This window comes from Topomyia yanbarensis, chromosome 3 (genome assembly GCF_030247195.1).
Source record: "Topomyia yanbarensis strain Yona2022 chromosome 3, ASM3024719v1, whole genome shotgun sequence".
Lineage (NCBI taxonomy): Eukaryota > Metazoa > Arthropoda > Insecta > Diptera > Culicidae > Topomyia > Topomyia yanbarensis.
In genome coordinates this window covers 146,311,190-146,328,974 of record NC_080672.1, presented here as the reverse complement: position 1 = coordinate 146,328,974, position 17,785 = coordinate 146,311,190, and the positions used below count along the sequence as shown (strand labels likewise).

Genomic DNA, 17,785 nt, shown 5'->3' with positions numbered 1-17,785 from the left:
TAAACTGCAATTTGTCAAAAATTAACACTATAATATCACTTTAATGTTTACTTTTTTTCTTGGATCCTTGTATTTCATAATTATATAATATTTTTGAGTGTATTTATTTACACTCCTTCTGTTATTGTCTGAGCTTAACAAAACTAAATATTATAGAACACACTAACTGGTGAATTATTAACCTAGGATGAGAGTATGAGGATATGAATTTAATAAAATTTTAATAGACACTATTTTTAAAAAATGGTAGAGGAAATCCATGTATAGAGGAAAGCGGTAAGCCAGGATGTCTCTAACAGGTACATGGATTAGTCTTCCTCTGATTTGTAAAGAATCTACTGATTGGAATCCGACGTCATAACGTGATAACCCTCCCCATAAGCACAATGATTACCCTCTGCGAGCCAAATATTACGGAAATGCGCATCTAAAGTATAATGATTAGACATGGGCTTAGATATTACACGGAGGAAGTTCCGACTTACATCCAACCCTTTGAACCATGCCTTCGTTGATACTTTGTGAAGATATAGATCTAGATAAATCCCAAATAAAACCATATAACTGATTGTAAATTATCAATGCATGTCAGTAAAACTCGCCATATCGCACATTTGGGGATTCATAAAAATCTCTAGGGCTATAGTACAGTTTTGGCATGAGTCAACTGTACGGTACTAGTGGTGTGGTGACACTATGTCAGATAATAAGGAATCCGCATGAATGACCGTTGAAGTTTTTTAGCCACTCGTCCCAAGATGTGCCGCCAAAACTTTTTGGCTACATCTCAAAGCAAAAATCATTTGGCAGTGACGTATATAATGAATTGTCGCAATTTCATATCCAATCCTGCGCAATATTACGATATTTATACAGGTTGAAGCAGTACTTGATATGTCTGCCAAAATCGAGATTTGTCATATTTTTATACGGAGAGCGATGCTTTCAGGATTAATTTAAACCGTACAAACGCGTCACATCTGCCATTTGTACCAACATTCTATTGTGAAATATCTAGAATGATTTATTTTGCCATTAAATATCATATCTTACACTGTCCTTTTTAATACTCATTAAGCAGTAATTAGCTGTCCAGACGCAGTTGGTGTCTACATCAGACACTTGAGGAATTTTCCGCATGAAGAGCAAAACGTTTTTAGGGCACCACACAACGTAATGTATCCAATGCAATCGGCATCTGGTAATAATATATAGAGCAAAATGCAGTGTGCCAAGACAGTATTAAGCATACCTTGGCTTTGTTGCCAACAACGGTGCCAGAAACGACACCGATGTCTGATCTATTTTCGTTAAAATGTGGTTCATTGGCACCGACAGGTGGCGTTGGTACTTCTCTGTTCATTGAACGTGGAATGGCTCACATAAAATTTACAATCAAATCTAGTTGCATCACGCGAATAGTGGCATAAATTTGAGAGTATGCTTACGGCTGGTGTCGGTCAAAGTGCGCAGTTTATGTAGGAGAAAATAGAGAAAAAATCTTGTTTTATGTTCATTGATGGTGGGATGTCGACCAAACGGAAGTGATCAATTAAAATTTTAATGGGTTTTCTTTTCGTGATTCAACATGTCGCACGAACGTTTCTGGCATGTCGCCATCTTTGGCTCGTATGAATGAACTTACTATCGAAATCAATGATCTGCCAATAAGGCGGATGCCCGACGGGAAATGACTTTTTTGGAAAATATTACTGTTATCTTTTCATTGCGATCAAATAGTTTTACAGATAACCACACATCTGTTTCAAACTGACGACAAGAGCCCACCCCGACAATACAAGACCTACAACAATGTGATTGAGACCATTGCACAGTGAGGCAAGAGCGAAAATTAGTAAGACAAAACCTCTAGCGCTGTGGGAGTGCATTTTTTTAGTTGCTATGTTTCGCAAAGTATCTTGATTTTATCTGCGCCTAATTTCTATTATGTAGATTAGTTTGGATTTTCACCGCATAGGTGGCGCTGGATGTTAACTTTTTCATTTCGCATCCTAGCGGTTTGGTGTATTCGGTAAAGTTTTAGAACGTTCAAAACTACGACAAGTTGTCTAAAATAGTTAAGCTCTATGTCTTCAAGTAGCGAAGTTATAGCGATTATTATAAATTTCACTGAAATTCACGTTTTTTAAATAATTGCTTTTTCATTAAATTTATCACTGACAACATTACGATTTTATCAAAACTGATTATTTGCGTCAATTATAAAAGACTGTGGATGTATAACACGTTTTAAGTAAAATATGAGCAACAATTTTGAAAATTTTAATGATTCTTAAACCAATTTTCTAAAAAGTTGCAAGTTTTGGCAAACAATCATCAACGTTTCTTAGTATACCATATAAAAGACTACCAAATGTGAAAATACGCCGGATACATATTTTAATATATTTGTGATATGTTTTGAAATTTTTATAATTAACTGCCCGGAAGCCGTGTTAATGGATCCCTCAGTGAATTCGCGTGACAGTCGTAAGGTTCAACATCTATCTCAATGGAATATATTCATACCCGCTACATCAGTGTTATCCTAATGGATCGAAACTAGTAAGACAATACTTCTAGCGCTTAGGGAACCATGGTTTAGTCAATGTGTTCAGCAAAGTATCACGTGTTTACCAGCGCCATATTCAGGTGATGTAAAATTGACAGTTCGAGTAATTTTCTATATTGGTGCCAGGCATGGGAAAAATCATTTCACGAAACGATCAATTTGAAATCATTCACCAACATGCTCTTACTGTGAAACCCGATCTCGGCAACCCTTCTTGGGCAGAGTTACGCGTTCATGCGAAAGCGAGAAGCAAAACACAGAACTGAAAAAAAGTGACAGCGCCCAACTATGATTCATTCTCCATCGCATACGTAGTGTTTTGAATGAAAGCAGAAAGGATCGCAAATGAATGCATTCTTTCATTCGCAAAGATTCATTTCAAAACATTCACCGGATCGTTCTAATAAAAAAAACTTGTCGTTCTTGTTTATAGACCTATGAAATTTTCGCTTGGTGATCTCTTATTGTTGAATAAGTAGTTTGCAATGTGCTGGTGGAAAAAAACTTAAAACGATTCCGTGCATATCACAATATCAATTTCAAGTGGATTGTAGTGCAATCTACTTCTCAACATTGATTATAGTGTACATTTGCACTATAAAGTTGACCTAACCCAACCAGAGAATACAATGTCACATTCATTTGTGAACTAAAAGTTGATTCACTTGTGAATGTTTACAGTACAATCTTCCGATTCAATCCGCGAATGAAGAACACGATCTTCTTCATTCAACATAGTACGTGTCATTCTTTTACTTGGCTCACATCTTCGGAAGTTCATCTCTACCTACGTTCAGTTGTGTTCTTTTGGAGAGTTTTAGTCGGATCGTGAATGAACGACTGGCTGCTGTCAAAGCAATGAGCGGATTCGCCAAGAATCATGCGAATGAATGATAATTCCCATCCCTGATTGGTGCTCATATTTTACTTAAAACGTATTGAAAATCCACAAAGTCTTCTATGACTGACGCAAATAATCAGGTTTGATATAATAATAATTAATATAATGAATGAAAACAATTTTACAATGATACGCATTTTGGTTCAGCTGATTAATTATGCAATGATGATATAATTTTCAAACGTTATTATTCTTGGAAAAGGCATATAACTGATCATGAACAAGCGCAAATGTAAATCAATTAAAAAGAGGAACTTATCTAATTCAATTGTTTTTCCATTATTTATGTGCGTGTATCTAAAGAAACGATATGAACCGGCCGCTAATTTCAATAATTTATGGAATACTTGCTATTAATATTATTATTCAGTGGTTCAGAATTTATCATTAACAAGTGCAAAGGTGAATCATGTTAATAGACGGATTTTTATAATTCAATTCGTTTTTCTATAAGTATTCGTCACAATAAGGATGTTTGCTGGAAACTATATTTTGTGATTCGGGTTGAGTATCCTTTGAAACGATTTGAACCTTGCCGGCATGACTCATACGCACAGTATCGACCACTTATTTCGCCATCTCGCTTCTGTTGCGCCACTATCGCACAGTGTTTTTTTTTGCCAGAATCGTGCGATCTGTTAACTACGCCTAAATCGTTAAATTTTAGTCAATGACGTCTTCGGAGGAATTTGTGGACATTACAAGCCCTTTCATATAGTGTTAGTATTTTAATGAGTAATCTCCCTAAAAGCGAGATATATTTGCCAACTTTCTTGTAAGTTCATATACTAAAATTATATCTTCGTCAAAGTTGTAGAGAAAGTTTTCGCCAACAAACATTGCTGCAGACACAAAGTCTTTATTTTTAATATCTTCAACATTATTTCTGCTTGCTGGATGATCACTTTAAAGCCAATTCTTTAATACAACTTTTTGTCATTCTGACAAGTTCGGTATGTTTCGTAAAATGGTTTGAATTATCAAAATGAACAACTTTCTATATAACAGCAATAGCTCATCTCGGGTATTTTCAAAGAAATTTGACATTTTTTGACAAATAAAATGTTTCAAATGGTGATTGGTTGTTAACGTGGAAGCGGGTGAATTTACGTCAATACGGACTACTCATCAAAAATAACAAGGTTTGTTATTTGCTGCAATGATTTTCGTGATTATTCCTCCTATAAGTGAGATTTTCCAACTATTTTTTTTATAAAAGAAATGAGCCAACGTCCTCGGAAAAGTTGTGGAGATCGGCTTCACAAATATTATTGCTGAATACATGAAGTCTTTTTTTTAAATACGTAAGAAGCTATAGCTTGTTATATTTGGATGACCCTCAAAAATACATTTTTTAAATATCTTTTCAATTATCATTGCTATAAGTTTCATGTATTCTACGAAGTTATTCGCCAAAATACACAAATTTTATTAACGCATAATTTCACTTATCTCCACTATTTTCAAAGATAGTAGCCCTTTTTGGAAAAACGCTAGATTTTTTTTCCAATCATATATAACTTTACTGGAGACAACGAGAGACAAGTGAGCTCTATTGAATTTTATAGTGTTGATGTTGGATTTCTAATTGCAACTAGTGCTCGCTGCCTGATTTTTCCCGTTCAAAAGTTATTACTTTTAAAGCTTTTGCTAAATTAACTAAAAACAACCCAATAACTTCTACACGATTAAAAGGGAAACATAAGAAAAAATCGTTAGTTTGCGTTCTGACGTTGTAGACGTAGCAGCTGCTGCGTTTCATGTCAGCTCGCATTCTGCGATGGAAGATAATACATCTCATGCATGCGACGACACACAGCCCAGAAAAAGCAAAAAGCTCTTTCTTTCGGCGCTGAAAAAATGGATTGGCGATCGAGTGGTTCGGTGCGAGAGAACCGCACTCTGTTGCTCTTAAAATTATGTTTCAGGTCAGGTTCGTGCACTGCGGGGTATACATTGAAGTGTGCACTGGTGTGTGCTCTTTGGTTCGTTTTCCTCTGACAAGCGGTAGTGCAGGTGCGATAGACGATTTGATAAGCACTGATTGTTTCGTTGTGTAAAGGAGATAGTATTGGCTTATTGCATGCTGATATGATTTTCTGCGAATGATTTGATACGTGTTACTTCGTAAAGCCTACGAGTTTTTCTCACTACTTGAGGAAACTAGGATTCGATGCAAATTGGAAAAAGTATTACATAACATCATGCTATAAACAAATTGTAGTAACGATCCGTAAAACCAGATTAATTGTATAACAGGTTGATGTATGACGAGATTGGTACATCCACATAGAGATCGGCTTATATTATGTGCGGCTAAATGGCGAATTGCGAATTTCACGGCTCAAGTTAAAGGGGGAGTAAGGGTTTCAGCGCAAAAAAACATTTTTTTTTGCGAATGTTTTTGAAACTTTGGGTAAAGCGAATAGACCAAAGCTTTTGTGCATTAGAATGTATCATTTCAATAACATTCTGCAATTTTTTCATGCAAAAATATCGACAATCGACTTGGTGACGAAGCTTTTTGTAGAAAGTTCTGGAAAAAAACACGATTTGCGGTGTTAACTGCCATTCACAAACTACTTAACCGATTTATTTCAAATTTTGCATACACATTCTATGTAAAAAATACCTAATCCCTACGTTGAGTTATTGAGATGATTTTTCAATTAGAGATTTTTTTTTCATTTGAAATAGAAATTGCCATTTTCGCGAAAAATCCCGCCATTTTAAGAGTAAAAACCCATTTAATTGCAAACTTATCTCAAAAACTCAACGTAGGGGTTAGGTATTTTTACGTGGAATGTGTATTCTCTCTATCTTTGAAGCTTGTTGAGATGTGGGGCATTATTTGTAGAAGGCCCCTTTAAAACAGTGTTTTTCATTAAAAACAGTTTTTTTCATCATAAGTTTCCTTCAAAATTTTTCCCATTATATAAATATTTTAGAACATTGGACTGTTAAAATGCATTAATTTGCCGATTAGAAAATCATCTCAAAAACTCAACGTAGGGGTTAGAAAATTACAGAATGTTTTTGAAATGATACATTATAATGTACAAAAGTTTTTATCAATTTGCTTCACCCCAATTTCTAAAAGAATTGCGAAAATGTGTTTTTTCATATTGAAACCCTTAACCGCCCCCCCTCTCTTGAAATTAATGTTCTGGCAATCGTTGTGGACTTTTATGATACCTGCCAATCGCAGGGTTATTTCGCAAAATTCCACACTAAGAAACCTGTTTGGTTAAAGATTGAACATATTAGTTTGGGGGTGGTGTAAAACGCGTCCCCAAAGGAATCACAACTTAGCTATAGAGCATTAGTTGGGAGAATTTAATTAATGATATCATTTAACAAACCTTTTCCCTGTAATCGCGATCATAACACTTTGCAAAATATTCAACAACATGAAAAATATGCAATGTTTCAAAATCATTACAAATTACACTTAGAATAATGGGCAAGGCAAAACGCACTTGTGCAGGAGTAAACATCATCACAACAAGGGGGCATAATTCACTACAACAACGGGGTAGAAAGCTCGTTGGACAAGCACGTAATTTTGTTTTCTATCGGGATTTCACAAAACTGTAGCATTAAATCGCCTTAGGTTATGCAATTATTAGGTTTTCAGAACAATGTTTCTGTTTTAGATTTAAAAGAATGGGTAGGTAATGTCAGAGACATAACCGAAGTAGCATACACTTTAGGTTGTTAATACAAATACTGAAAGAACACTACACGTATATCCGATTTTCTGCTGTTGCCAAATGAATTGTTTCACTATCATTAAATGCTCTTTTCAGGGTTGCCATATGAGGATCCATGTGCTCGAATATTTTAGATTTCGATGTGCGTGTATTCGATTTCAAATTATTTTACAAATGAAAGGAGAAGTTCTCATTCCAATGACCAAAAAGTAAGCAAAATTTGGATTTTGGAAAAAAAAAACATAGAAGGAAACAGCAGTTTTAGGATTCAAAAAGCTTTATGTCTTCATTTACAAATTTTTGTCAAGATGAAAAAACAAAATGGCACCCGCGGTTACCGAGTTTGTTTTGTCTACCAAGTGTATAAGCTTAAATCCGCTGTTTTTTGTCAAAGAACACATTTTTTATATAGAAAGCAAAGAATAAATTGTTCAAAGTATTTTCCTTCGCTAGCTATACATTTTTTCCATCTCTCGGGCAATTTGTGTATATTACGCCAAAAGAATTTTTCACCTTTCGAGACAAACCACGTCAAACCATTTTTAAACGTTTTCGTACGAATAGAAGTGCTGTTCTCCGAGCTCGTGACCCATCGATAAAAACAGATGATAATCGTAAGGGGTCAGGTCTGGTGAATTAGCGGAATTAGGTGGCACATCCCAGTTAAGTGTCTCCAAGTAGTTTTGGACCACTTTTGACTTGTGCGATGGGGCTTCTCATGTCTTTGTTGATAACCTGGCCTTTCACGCAAAGCACGGCGCATTAACAGTTTCAGTGATTGTTTTATTTTTTATTATATTTGTTCGAGAGCACCGTCGATACAAGACTACAACCCTGTATCGTATGCCATTTTACCCGTTATACCAACACCATTGATTCTTTGGCACTGATTTGATCTCACAACCTATGCACACAAATAACTAGCTTAGAAGTATTACAAGGAGACTTTAGTAATGAGAAGGAGAGATACAAACAATTCTCTCACTCCGAATCAAGTGAGACTAATCATCATTTGTGGAAAAATATTCGTCTATAAAAATTGTATTTTAGTTGGCATGTAGATCGTCGTAGTGAATGGGCCTCCGGCCCTATATTTAACGTATATTTGTACAGTTTTAAATACATGTAAAATCTCTTAACCGAGAGTTTAAACCTTCAATAATCCGAAGACTACCAACCAAATAATGTACGAATAGTGACTAATTTTGGATAGTTTAGTCAGATTGTGATTGGAGAATTCTACCCGTTGGATAGTCCGCAACCTACGATTACGGCTTTAGTTATTTCGTTGGGAACTTGTCCTCCACCTGCTCTACGCTATCGAAGGAAGATAAGGAACCATTTCCCAACATTGGTCCTTCGAACCGGAAGCTAGTTATTTGTGTGCATAGGTTGTGAGATCAAATCAGTGCCAAAGAATCAATGGTGTTGGTATAACGGGTAAAATGGCATACGATACAGGGTTGTAGTCTTGTATCGACGGTGCTCTCGAACAATATTTTTTTATTCTTTTTAAATTTTTTAATTTTTTTTATTTTTTTTTAATTTTTCGATAACGCACTGTCACTATAGGCCTCTCAAGCATTCGATGCGATTAGAAAGACGATTTCTTCAAATTTAAGCAAAGAAGTAGCCCGCATAAGCTCTTTTTGTGACACAAACTTAGCCATGATTACGCAAGGGAAAATTACATTGTTGTATGAAATCACTGATAATGTGCAATGATTGATGTAAACAGGTGTCGAACTAACACAAAAAACGTATGACGTTTCTATGGTAGCTAAATATGCTTACTAACGCCATCTATGAGCAAACAGGGGATTTAAGCTCATACACCTGGTAAGTCATGATTTTTCAAAACTGCGTACAATCTCATTTGAAAACGGTTCAATTTAAAGATTTCATCTTTTGATCTCTCGAAAGAAAACCTTTTTTATTGGAAAAATCTACAAATTCTTTGTATTCACCATTTTTAGTGAAGCCTTACAGTGGAAAAGGACTAAAAACTCGAACTCAAATTTTCAGATCGCCTCATTACGTCAAATTAGGTAATTACTCCTATAAATTTAGTTTGATTTAGAGTCTTATTATTAGTTTCGTGTATCAGATCGATCCTGAGGCAGCAGCCTGAACGTAGTTTTGGAATTCCACGTGCACCTAACCTTAGGCAGAACGCTACCATGGGCGCCGTTTTGTTTTTTTTTTCAATTTTCAAATGAAGACAAAAATAAAAGCTTTATGGATCACAAAACAATTTGTTTCCTTCTACGTTTTATTCAGTGGCATAAAAAAATCTAAATTTAGCATACTTTTTGGTCATTTGAATGAGAACCTCTCCTTAAAAATTTAAAAATTATAGACTTCATCAATGAAGTTAAGTATTCCGTCCAGGGTGATAAGTCTGGACTGTATAAGGAGACTGGCAAATAATGGACTTTTTTCGAAACACCGCTCAATCGAAAGGTGATTAATACCATAAACCTTTAGCTAAATATAAACCGATTTCTTCTGGTTAGGCACAGGGCATTGTTAAGTTTGTATGTGAAAATATAAGAAAAATCAGCAATGTAAATAATAAATTCAGTAACAAGTGACATCTTGGGCATCCCAAAATCTTCAGATATAGAGGTTAAGATTAACGGATCTAGATTGCCAAATACCGTAAACCGGGGTGACATTGATCACTTTTCGAAGTAATCATTACATATTTTTAGACTCAAAACATTTTTTTCAAGTTTAATATTTTTAAACCATGTACTGATGTATGGAGAACAAGATTGGATGGTTTTACCAAAAATTGTCCGCTTGCAGCTATTTTTCCAAAAATAATTTCAAGTTGAAGTTCGTTTTCGTATTCCGGGGTGACTTTGATAACCTACATGTTTACCCACATTAAGTTATTGATGTCAATGTTTTTCATTCAAATGTTTGTTTAAGCTGTCTCTGGAAAGATACTCATTGTTAAATAGATGTTAATTGGTATTATACAAAGCATTTCAATATACTGTAAAATTCGAGTAACCAAAATTCGTATAATTTGTGACCAATTAGAATAAAAGATTCTGAAAACCTTTAAAACTGCTAAAATTGTTTTATTTCAGTTCTTTATCAATGTACATAAAGTTGCATTCATTTTAACACGTTGGAATATTGAACAATAAAAAAATGCTGTGAATTTAAACATGAAAAAATTGAAATTATAGCCAACTAGTTTCACAAAAAATTGTATTTAAAATAAGCAAACTCTCAAAAGTAAATTTGGCACATCCCACTCTAAAGTAAAATAAAAACTCGCTTGTAATTTATTACTCTTGCTCAAATCTGAGATTTATTTGTTTTATAAAAAATAGCCACTTTACGAAGCTCCGTAAAAATAAGGTAAAGTTAAATTTCGGTTTTTTATAGTTTTTGTACCCAAAAACCGAACAATATACTCAAAAAGTATAACAAATCAGTATTTAATAAGTTTAGAGTAAAAAATCATTTCAAATTAAAATGATTCGGTAGACTGTTCTGGTTTAATAAGCGATCTACAAAAAAAATTTCGAGTGATCAAAGTCACCCCGATGATCAAAGTCACCCCGGTTTACGGTACTGCAAATTGATCCGATTTTACAGTAAAAAAATATTCTAGTATAAAGTTATGTGTTGCCAGTCTTTCTCACACGTAATTAGAAAATTTTAAAATTAGAAATTTATTGCCCTTCAAAGTTAAATAACTTTATTGGAAAACTTCCTACCTTTGACAAAGCTGTATGTTGTAAAATAAGCTACGCAACTTTAAATTTGGAGGTATGCAGAGTTACTGTGGAATGTTTTTTATTGACTTTTGAGTCAGTCACGTCACCTCGGGACTAGAAAAAAATTTACTCACTAGGTTATTCTAGTCAGCTGAATCAAATTATTTTCAATTCTAATTGCGACAAGAAAAGATCTACAATATGATCAACGAGTGAATCTTAGTAAATTGTTTAAGCTGTATCATTGTGCAACAAGAGGCCTCCCTATATAGTCATTCACATCTGATACAGAGATCTTATCCCTTACCTTCCCCGCGGTACCAGCTGGGGTACGAGCAACCTTAGTGTAGATCGTAGGTAACCCACATCGGTGGGATCTTTGTTCGTATGCTAGCAGGGAGGGTGAGGAGTGTCTGCTGCCCATGTTAGGAGCGGCTAGAATCTGCGTCTGTGATTCTTCATGACAATATCCAAAACGGCAGTCCCATCATCAGGCTTGTAATCGCAGCTCTAGAAAGGCGGCATGCCAAATCTTCAACCAACAACCTACAAAAAAGTAAATAAAGTCTAAATTAAAGAAATGGAAATTAAAAATGCAATGAAAGCTTTCAAATGAACGGAAAATTTGTTGACAACAGATCAAGCAATTTCATAAAAGTTCCTCATTGAAAACATTTGTGTAGATATTTTAATTTTTAAGAATATTTTTAAACTATGCACTGCACTACGCTATATTTCTCCTTAAGGAGAAAAATTTGAGCGAGCAGTATTTTTTCTCAACAAAAGAGCAAACACGTACCCCATGCTATGCAAACTTTTATCAATGAGGCAAAGGTTCGTATTTAAATAATAATATTAAAAAGTTTGTTTTTGACATTACGAACGTAACAAAAGAAATTCGAGAAAAAGGTGATAAATTAGAGTGCAATTTGGTAACTAAACCGATCCTTAGTTATCTTACAACAGCTGTTAGTTACGCACTGCTGTTTATATCACAGAGTTCCGCATTTCAACCTGAATACCCCTACCGCTAGACCGTGGGCAGATGCTTATAACTTCCGTATTTACACACGTGGTGTAAAGTCATGTATTCACAGTCCACTATCATGATCGACCTTGCTCAGTTGAGCAATCTAAACAAACTTGTTTCGGTTGTCTGTGGATGCGCAATGTCGACGCAGTTTTCGTTGGAAATATCCATCACAGATAACAGTATTTCATATGGGTTCAATATGGTCAATCAAAGAATACATATTTGAAAGAAAATGATACACTATAATATATTTTGTTATATTTTGTGATTGAAAGAGCACTCTAACAATGTTTATTTTCATCAAACCCGTACTAATGTACTGTTACTAAAGTGATCGATTGTAATATAGCGGACGCACGAGGGCAAAGAACATATTACATAGATACTAATTTACAGATCGCAGTCAGCGAGCAGTGAAACCATGGCGAACATCACGTCAAACATTATATGACATTGACTGTTTATGAGCATTGGTTCTAGTTCAATAACGCTCGATCATTTTTACATTTCTTATAAAAGGATGGTATAGGATTGTCTCAAACATTGACAACTTTTTCCGAAATGGGATAATGTCTGTACGTGTGTATGAACGTGTGTGTGTATATATGTATGTGCACCAATATCGCGTAACTAATGCTGATTTCGTTTTTAGATCAGAGTTGCTCTAGGTTCGCTCGGAACTGTCACTTTTGCATGGATGTTGTAAACATTAGAGCGAACCTAGGGCGACTCGACTCTAAAACCGAAAACAGCATAACTATCTTAGCAATGGCTGAACCGATCTTAATGAATCTGATTTCAAATGGAAGGTCCGATATAGCAATTTTTGTTGCAAGTTTTGAAATGTATTTTAAGCAAAGAGATTGGCACCGTTACGCTGACGCAAACGTGCCGGATCAAATAAACGAACTGAAAAAAGTGCAAACATCGTACAATGAAAGTAACTAACTTTCAAAAACACTACCTTCTGTTTCATCTGAAATTGTGAAAAGAGGCCCTTTTATTGAAACGTTAGTCGTAGCCACAGAAAAAAATCCCCAATCGTTGTTTCACAGTTACCCAATGAGGCTATTTACGGAAATAGTGAAATTATACAAAACATTGACAAGTTAGCAAAAAACTTTGTTCGCAGCAAATGTTGAGAATAAAGTTGGTAGGTAATAACTAGCCATAGACTAAACATTTATTTGATGAACGGTGGCACATAAAAATGGAATAATGATATTCATTGCACATTTACTGAGTATCACAAAACAAACAAATATCCATTACAAGAGATAGAGTTATCAGAGGTCTACCAACATAATAATAATAATAATATTAAGAAAAAATTAAAAAAAAACTGTCCGGGACATAACCGCAGTGTCAACGTAGGATTGTTTGTCGGCGTATCATATTAAAATTTTGCTTGCATCTCTTTCAAACTGCTAAATTTAAACATTAAGTACGATTCACCGGGTTCAGTAAAATTTCCTGGGGATTTGAATAGTAGTAGTAATTTCTTCCGATAAAAGTTGAGGAATACTGACTAGGTCAGTTATTCGAAAATTAAATTTGGTGAAATACCAGTAAAAATATCATATTTTAGTCAGGATTATTAAGGTTATACAGAAAACTTGCACACAAAATAATTGTCCTACATCAACTCCCTGGTTATGTTCCGGACAATAACTACCCCTAGTTACAAGCAGAAATTTTAATATGATACGCCAACGAATAGTCCTACGTCGACGGCGCTGTTATGTCCGGGACATCACCCACCACAAGTGTTTCCATTATGTATTCGACCTAATAAGGACGGTTTACAGATAAGTATGTTTGGTGATAAAGGACGAGAATCCTTCGAAACGATGCCGGAAATTCACTTCTGCTGCACACACAGATATGAACATTCCCCTTTTGCAACTGCTGTCGAATGATCACTCTTTGAAACAAGGCGATCTCTTTTATTAACTTTTTGGTGCAGATGGAAAATCATCCTTTTGTGCGACAAATGAAAATATTTTAATCATTCTTTTTGCTGTGGCTTTCGCATTTTTATTAGGGGAAACTTTGTAATTGCGACCACTATTCAGATTATCTTTTGTGGCTGCCCCTATTTGCTCTACATGTTACAAATTGCCCGAATCTAATGTAGTTGGAAGCGAGTCATTTGTTTGTCCAAATGTGTCATCCCAACCGGGTAGCAGGGGAACATGGGGAGACTTGACTAGGTTTTCAGCAAAACCTGCATAAATCTCTAAAAACGTTTTCAGAACGCATTGAGATCTGATGTGCAAAGGCATTGTGCGTATTCATGATTTCTGCAGAATTTTTAATTCGCTTTTGCAAAAGTTATAAAAGTTTTTCCGTGAACGTTTTTTTTTTTTTTTTGGTCAAGCCTCCCAACTGCGAGGAGACTTGACCAAAGAAGAACCGAGTACAACACGTCATAGCCAATAATAAAATTTTGCGCTTGGTCAAGTCTCCCTATGTTCCCCTACATTATTAATGTAGCTGAGGATCCGTTTGGGACAGGTATGCCAGACCTCGTGAGGCGTCGTAAGATGCGTTCCGAAGTATCGTTCCCTTTGAAGAAATAGTACTGCAGAATGGCAGAGAATATGTTTCGAGCTCTCGGGCTCGTAGTTACATAATCGACAAATGTAATCTTGACTTTTGCCATTTTTTTCAGATGATACTTAGCAGGACAAGGTCCCCTAAAAACCTGTGATTATACGTAAATCTTTTCGTTTTATATCCATTAGTTTTTTGACTCTCGTTGTATCTGGATGTATGAATTTCTTAGCTCGTTGAGCGCCTTCTACGTTACGCCACTCTTTTAGTAGTTGGTCTCTTGCCCAAGCCGATCTAATTTGATGGCACAGGTAGATGTACTTAGGAATGGCTCTGGTCCAACAAACATGTTTTATGAAGTTCCTTAGTGACCAGGAACCCAGAATATCTTTACTTTATTCCGAGTTGTTGTAAAGATGTGATGCACTCCCATTCCCAAACCAGATTGGACTCACATTTCGGCGACCTTAATGCCAACAGTACTGCTTGGCTGTTCGAAAAGATAACGATTTTTGCATGTTTGTAGTTTCCTTTCCTTCAGACCTCCGAGTAGGTGTATATTGCATTTTCCTCTACACCTACCCATTGCTTCTTCAATTCTTGGTCCGTAGACTCCTGAGCCTGTCAGTACATCCCATATCTGACGATTCACTATGTGAACCTCATATCGTCGATGCTGTGCTATCTTATGACAACCGCCAGTTAGCACATTTTGAGAAAAACAATTTCTGAGTTTGAGATTGAATATCTTGAAACTTATAAATGGTACAAACAATTCAAAGAAGACAATTGATGCTTCTATCTATTCTGTATTAATCTATCAAATATTACGAAGAACGGTTGACTATGTTGCGAGTATTTACTATAAATGTTAAAAAAGTTGCACTCACTCGTGTCATAAGCGTGTATTGATGACAAAATTTATATGACGTGTCATAATCGTGCATGGAAAATTTTCCATAGAAAAAATCATCAATTAATAGCTTTTTTTTCATACCTTTGGCTTCATTTGGTTTATAAACGATTGGTGAGATGCATTTTGAAGGAAATGATTAAGGGAATCTAGAAAAAAAAATAGTTATTTTTGGTTACAGTTTTGCCAAATATGCTATATTTCCAGTTGAAAGCTTAAACTGCATTTTTCTTACAATTTTTTATTTTGAAAATGATTATTCCATTGTTTTTTTATTTCGATTATAGAGGTTTTAACTTTAAGGTCGTCATTTTATTTCGATTATAGAGGTTTTACCTTTAAGGTTCTTCGAGTTAGAAAATCTCTTATGAAAAATTTCTAACCCTATGTGCGAGGACGCCCGTTTGCAGAAAATGCTTATGGGGAGGATTTTGATTTTTGTACGTTTCTCATAAAAGAAAGGTTAAACTCTTAAGATTTTTATGAGACCTGGAAGGCTGAGTGTTGTGTTCCAAACGACTCAGCTCAACTCAAATTGAATAAATGTCCATTATCGAGAAGGAAAGGAATTGGTTAGTGGTAGTGTCTGATGGGTTTGAAGAAGTTAATCCTACCGAATAAAATTAAACCTCATGTACCTTGACATCCTCATCCATCCAGGGCCACCGTTACACCGTAAAAACATTGTTCCTAAAATCGTGAATAAAGTACCATGAATTCTGGAACATTCACGTTTTTACGTTACAAAAACAGGACTATGAACAAAAATCATGTCTTTTATAATTATGTTCAATTTCGCTTCAGTAACGCCCTCATAACACTTCTATTAGTGGAAATATTTGTTTTTGTTTTGTGAAATTCAGTCACAGTTTCCTTGTCATTACCAAATCGCTTTTCTGTACGTAGACTAGTTCACAGCTTTATGATCATTAATTTTAGTTGACGAATGATGTTATTCATAGATAGTTCTCAAAATCAAAACATTGTGGATATCGTGCTCTATTTCACGAAACTCGGAATTTTATTCATGAATCCATTCAATCCTCCTAATTCATGATGCCTAATATATTAGACCCGACTTACCATTCGTGCTCCTGAAATAGTTCACAAAATCATGAAATATTATTTATAAAAATTATTAAATTTTATTCATGTCGTGAACTGGTTCATTTTATCTAGTATAATAGTCGCAAGTTACCATTCGTGCTTGTGAAATAGTTCACAAAGCCATCAAATATTATTCATGTAATCGTAAACAGGCTCATGATTCCTAATATATTAGTCACGATCCAATATCCGTGCTCGTGAAATGGTTCCCAAGGTCATTACATATTATATTTTTATTCGTGATCTGGTACATGATTCACAATCTATTTTGCGTGAAGATATCCCTAATCATATTCAATTTCATGGAACATGATAATGAAATTTTCACGTGAACTAATTTCACAAAGTTTGGAGTATTAGTCGTGGAATCATTCTTCTACCGTGCACTTTTTCATGAAATATCTAGCTGCTAGCGACCAAGAATAGGTACGAGCTGTAGATACAAAAACAACTATTAGGACTATTATCGTCATTCATTTGATGCGGTTCAGTGTGATGTGCTAACTGCCCTTTGCTGTGTAGCTGATCTACTCATAACTAGTGCCAGTATCGAAACATGCCGAAACGTGAACCGGCCCAGAGATGCCGACCAACATAACTTACATCACCTTCCAGCCACCTGCGTGGGGTTTCTTCCTTGATCTTGTCAACGACTTGTTTCTAGAGTGACTGAACTCGAATAACACGGCTCGTTGTATAATTTCATCCATGAGCAGGAAGTTAATAAATATTTAAAGTAATTCAAAACCCTCATGGGAGGGTTTGAACCCCTAAAACCCTCCCCTTGCGCACAGGCCCCGGACTCGAACCCAGGTGCGTTGCGCACAAGGCAATCGATTTACCAACAGCCTTAATGTTGAGATGCAGAAAATGAAAGGAAAAATGTGTGCTCACTAGTGTCACGTAGCGGGTAAATCCAAAATATTATTTACGTTGACAAACAGCAGTTGTCCTCCTGGAGAACTTTACCGCAAACAGCGTTTTCCTAAATTATTAGACTTTAGAAATAGATCTACAATATTAAGAAAGTTTCATTCTCATTAGCGCCGACTAGTGGGCGAGTTCTGAACTAATTTCTTCGCCATAGGACAGAGCTCGACCTGCCTATGAATATTGCCAAAGACACTACCCTTCCAAACGATCACGATCTCGAGATACATGATTTGAAAAAAAAAAGCTCACTAGCGCCGCCTGGGTGTTCCATTTTAGTTTAATCTATACATAATCGAGTAGCCTTTGACCTTCTCGAG

General features: G+C 35.5%; 1 protein-coding gene across 3 annotated transcripts in view; it reads right to left on the bottom strand.

Annotated features, from left to right (window-relative positions):
- Positions 1-17,785, bottom strand: part of LOC131693620 (oxidative stress-induced growth inhibitor 2-like) — a 127,998-nt gene that overhangs the window by 83,759 nt on the left and 26,454 nt on the right. For 2 of the 3 annotated variants that reach the window (XM_058981569.1, XM_058981567.1), the window contains exon 2: positions 11,234-11,472. The exons of the other annotated variant lie outside the window; for it this stretch is intronic. The gene's annotated coding sequence lies outside the window, so the exon portion shown is untranslated. The remainder of the gene's footprint in view (positions 1-11,233; positions 11,473-17,785) is intronic. 3 annotated transcript variants of the gene reach the window in all.